This window comes from Pelodiscus sinensis, chromosome 11 (genome assembly GCF_052426305.1).
Source record: "Pelodiscus sinensis isolate ZL-2025 chromosome 11, ASM5242630v1, whole genome shotgun sequence".
NCBI lineage: Eukaryota > Metazoa > Chordata > Testudines > Trionychidae > Pelodiscus > Pelodiscus sinensis.
The window spans coordinates 27,623,024-27,628,706 of NC_143062.1; positions in this window are offsets into that span (position 1 = coordinate 27,623,024).

Below are 5,683 nucleotides of genomic sequence, written 5' to 3' on the forward strand. Positions count from 1 at the left end.
CACCAAGTCAGTTGCCTCTTCACACATTGCTCAGTAACCATCACCCAATGTTTATTCCCATCTAGCAGACACAGTCAGACCTCGCTCACAGAAATCCATATGCAAGCTCCAGTTTTATGGAACCTAAGGAAGAGCCAACTCTTTACTGAGGTGAGCAGTCACATTGGAGAGCTCTGACATCACTCATCTCTGGCCCGCACAGCATGCACCTGAAAGAGGCACATGTACCATGATTTAACAATGCTCTCTGGGGCCAGGTAGGAAGCATCAGAACTAACCTCTAAGTGTGTGGGCTTCTTATCATCAATGAATCCCCGGTTCCCTCCCTGGAGCTGTCACTATGCTTTTTCTTCACCTGGTGTATTTTCCCTGTCACCGCGCATAGGGCAACCCATCTTGTGTGTCACAGCTTGGGCCTAAAGGCAAGAATAATTAGCTGACAAATATGCACAGTGCAGTGGGAGTGGGGAAAAGCTGCTTTTCCACTGCACTGACAAGGAGGGGCCTGGGTGTATTGTCTCAGCTGCAGGGGTTACAGCTTTGCTTCTAGAGGAGGGCAGCAAACGAACCCATTACAATCCAAGATCCACCAGAGCATCGCCTCACACAGTAATCCAGGGCTACGTCTAGACTGGCATGATTTTCCGCAAATGCTTTTAACGGAAAAGTGTTCCGTTAAAAGCATTTTCAGAAAAGAGCGTGAAGATTGGCAGGATGCTTTTCCGCAAAAGCACTTTTTGCAGAAAAGCGTCCGTGTCAATCTAGACGCGCTTTTGCGCAAAAAAAATCTGAGCTGTCTACACTGGCCCTTTTGTGCAAAAGGACTTTTGCCCGAACAAGAGCAGCATAGTATTTCCGCAAAAAACACTGATTTCAGACAGTAGGAAGTCAGTGTTCTTGCAGAAATTCACGTGGCCAGTGTAGACAGCTGGCAAGTTTTTCCGCAAAAGCAAGTGCTTTTGCGGAAAAACTTGCCAGTCTAGACGCAGCCCCAGGTGTACCAAATGCACTGGCCAACATAAGAGGAAAAGCCTCATTCATTGAAGGGGAGATGCTAGGGAACGCCTTGAAAATTAAACCAGGTTCAGGGCCTCCCTGTCTAAAAAGAATCTGCTGGGAACATTGTCCATGCATGGAAACTGGGCTCAGAACACACATTGCCAGGAGAACCTTTAGGTTTTGTATTATATCCAGCAAAATCCTTTGTTTGGCTAGAAAAAAAAATGAATCTACCTTTAAAATACTGTTAGGAACACACTGAGGTCCCCTGTGTAGGTGAAGGGTGGGCAAAGACTATCAGATGGAAAGAGTTTGGGAAGGGAAGGATCAACCCAATACAATGTCTGGGATCTGCAAGGCATCCAGAGCCATTTTCTATCTTGTCTTTGCTAGTGAGGCTGCCCCTGCATTCCAGTAAAAGCCCTTCTGGACCCTACTGTGAAGCCATGATACTGAGTTTCATTGAACTCACCAGGTACAAAGAGAAAATGGGCTGGGAGGGAGCTAACCCACATTTTTTATGTGTGTTTGGAGGGGAGCGGGAGGGAAATGCTGTGAAAGAAACATGCTTGGTCTACAGGCAAATGGAGCACATGGGATAGCTGTTGTGTGATCCCTGCCGAGGCAAAGCCAGAAAAGTCATGACAGGTTATACTGGGAACCATGTAGCACTAGAAGGTCAATCAACCTGGCTCTGACACCTCAGTGGGAGGTGAACAGATGAAAACAGAACACATACAGCGGGTGATTTCCATCATGTCTGGGTACTCACAACTTAAAGCACTAGATTGTGAACTTAGACACAGCCCTGGGCAAAGGGGAATACCCCAAGGTATTACGAGTCTGACTCACAACTCCCCTTTCACTTCCTCCTTATTTCGAAGGGGAGCTATTTGCAACTGACTTACATCACAGTACAACTTCCCCACCCCATGCTGATTCAGTTAGGCTGGGCAGAGCAGCAAGGGCCAGGTCATAGCTTCTCCATACATTTCAGGGAGAAAGAAGGCAGGCAGGCAGGCAGCACCCCTTATTTCTGTACCCAGACCAAGGTCTTTGTAGCCCACTCACAGTATTATGTGCACAAGGCAGTTCTGACTCTGCTGCACTAAGATATAGCGGGGCTGGGAAACCTAAGACCTGGGGACCAGATCCAGCCCCTAAGGCTCAGGGCTTCCCCCCCAAGCATTGGGAAGCCAGTGCTGATGCTCCAGCCCCACACTCTCCTTTAGCTCCCCCTACGGGGCTGGAGCACCAGCATGGGCTCCCCATTGTGGCGGGAGAAACCCTGAGCCTCAGGTGCTGGAGTCAGGCAAGCCAGAGCTGGATCCGAGCCACAGGCTCTACCTGGTGCGGGGAGGAAGTGGCTCTGCGCATTGCTACTTCCTCTCCCCTCAGCTGACCCAGTAAAGTGCTGCCTGGAGTATTTTCCCCCACAAAATCTACTAGCCTGGGCCCCATTAGGCTCTGCATGCAAAGGGAACATGGGAGAGCGTCTTTCTGCTTCACAGTTGGGGGCCATGTCAGTGAGGTGGGGGTTTTGTTTGATTGGTTGGTTGGTTATTTCTCACTTGCAGCCTCTGACTGATTTTTCTGTGGGTCAGTGGCCCCCAACCTAAACACTCGCCCCAAGAATCAAATGGACAGATACTGAAACCTGGTAAATCAACCTTCTATCATCAGTTTATCTAATAAAAGCCACAGACAGTCCCCAAGGCCCCAGCCCAGGAGAGAATCGAATCCCTGAGAGAGCCAGATTCTCATTTATTACCTCTGTGGTTACCAACCAGTAGATCGTGAGCTACCGGTAGATCTCAGGGGCTCTAAGAGTAGCTCTTGAGCCCTCTCTGAACTGCGCGCCTGCTCAGTACATTTACATTAGATTTCCTCATTTGAGGAGCAGCTACTCACCGAGCAACAACACAGGAATGGTTGGAGCTGGGAGGCCGGGAGGGCTGAAACACCCCAGCCAGCTGACTGTGGTTTTCAGCTGAAAGAGGCTGCCCCGCACTCCAGCTGATCGGCGGCTTCTCCTCTGAGCCTGCCCACATGGAGTTTGGTACACCCTGGCTGAGCGCCATGGCCAGCTGGCCGGGCAGCCACTTCTCTTCCCTCCAGCCCGGCTGCCCTGCGCTCAGCCCAGGGAGGCTGCGTCTAGCTCCAGCTGTGCTGGAGCAAGCTTCCCGGGCTGAGTGCAGGGCAGCCGGGTGGGAGAGAAGAGAAGCGGCTTCCCAGCCAGTTGGCCATGGTGCTCAGCCAGGGTGCACCAAGCTCCACGTGGGCAGGCACAGAGGGGAAGCCACCCGATCAGCTGGAGTGTGGTTCAGCCTCCTCCTAGCTGAAGGCCACAACCAGCTGGCCGGCCAGCCAGCTTTTCCCCTGCACCAGCCCACTTGGAGCTTGGTGCACCCTGGCTGAGCACCATGGCCAGCTAGCCAGAAAGCCGCTTCTCTTCGCTCCTGCCCAGCTGCCCTGCGCTCAGCCCAGGAAGTTTGTTGTTAGTGTTAGTATCCCAACACTGTCCAGCCTGGATCCCCCTCCCCGAGCCAGTGTCCCCTTCTCCACTGCCTCCTGCATCCAGATTTCCTCCCAGAGCTTGCACCTCTCACCCCTTCCCACACCCAAATCCCTCATTCCCACCCCAGAGACTACACATCCTGTCTCAACACAGCAAGAGTCCAGCTAGACTGCCGGAGTTTTTCAGGATTCTGGAGATATCCCAGAAAAACTCTTCTGCATCCAGGGTTGCGTTTGTTCTTCCGCTTTTTTAATGGAAGAGCAAACAGTCTCTTTTGGTCACCCCTATATTCCTCTTTCCACAAGGAATAAGGTGGCTTCCAAAAGAAGGGTTTTTTTTCTGACATTTGGTCCAGTCTAGACAAGCCAAATGTTGGAAAAACCTCTTCCTACAGAATTTTTTTTTTAAAGCAGCAGTATAAGGATTGGGGAGAGCAAGTGATGGAGAGGAGGAGAATAGAGAGGGCGGGGCTTCAAGGCAGGGGCGGGGCTTCAAGGAAGGGGCGGGGCGGTAGATCTTGGCTTGGTCTGTCATTTAAAAAGTGATCTTAGGTGTAAAAAGGTTGGAGACCACTGTATTACCTTCACATAAAACAGAATCAAGGCAGGAGCCAGAGCAGACTGCCAGCATTCACACCACCATTTGAAGTAGATGCTCCATGAGTAAGGCCAACTGCACTGTGGTCCCCTGCTCTGATAAGGTCTATGGGCGCAGTGACCGTGTGGACAGGGAGCATTGGTGTAATAGGCACTGTGGCACAAACAGCCCTTCTGTCCCACTACTCACCAGGCACTCCTGAGGTGCCCCCCTGGGCTGCTCTCTCCACTCTGTGCCACACACAGGGTTGCTAGGTGTCCAGTTTTCGCCTGAACAGTACGTTATAAAATGTCCAGTATTTTCTGTTACTCTCCGACAGAAGGTCGGCAGGGACTTTGTTCCTTTGCCATGTCTGGCGAGGGCGGGGGGGATATTTAAAGGTGCAGCGACCTTTTTTTTTCTTTTTTCCTCAACAACTTTGGCTCCCCGGTTTTTTCCTCTCAACAAATTTTTTTTTCCTGCCATGTTCGGGATTTTTTGTGAAAGTATCTGGCAACCCTAGCCACACATGCTCTTGAGCTTAGTTGCATGTGATTTCCTCAGCATACAGTACAGCTCTACCGCAGAATTGCACTGCAATGAACTGCTTCAGCAGCCAATGTGAGCATCTTGCTGGAATCAGTGTCACTTGGTTCAATAAGCTTTACTGAGGAGGGAGGGGGGCAGATCAAGGGCAGTGCAAGGACGCTGTGTGAGCTCTGAGCTCTGCAGCCAAACAGAACCAGAGGGGCTGCTCCCTCGTCTGTAGTCTTAGAAATCTGCACAAGAAACAAGTGGGCCTCAACTGACAGTGTTTGCTATACAAACTTGAGCTTGCCCCCCACCCCCTCCCTGCACAAGTGGGCATATGTAGAAGCCACATTCTCAGAAAAGAAATGTAAGTTCCTCACCAATGTCCAAGAATTAGAACGGATGGGAGCACTGTACACACGCAAGAGCCTTTTCTGCTTTGCAGTTTTTCCAGCATGACACCATCACCACCTGGGGCCATGCAATCTGTCACAGCGGATAATTAACCTTAAAATTCCCCCTTCTAGCCAGCCTTCCTAATCTGATCACAGAGCCTTGGTGCTTTTTTAAAAATGTTTTCTCTTCTTATTTTGATACATATTTTGCTCTTGAGGTCACTAGAGTTTAAACTGCAGAGGCAATACCCAGTTGTGTTGTGCTGCTTGACAGCAGACTGTAAACCAATCCTTGAACTGCCTGGCACACATTAAATTACACCCTTCTTGTGAGGTGGGGAATAAATTCCCCCCCCCCCCCCGCCACACACCCCCACACACACACTTTATTTATAGGACAATTGAATCAGGCTCCTAATCTGGGTCCTGAAGGTTTGTGGACCCATAAGCACAAGATCAGGTCATAAGAATCTTGTCTGAGGTCCCACGCCACAGCTAGAACCCAGAGACTCTGTCAGAGCTCTGCTTTCTGACCACCAGACAAACACTCCCTCCCCCCTCCCTTTGTACCTTCCTTGCCACACACCTCTGAAGCATGATGAAGCTCCCCAGTCTATGACTAATGGAAGCTCTGTGTTACCCACATCCAAAGGGACCTAGAACA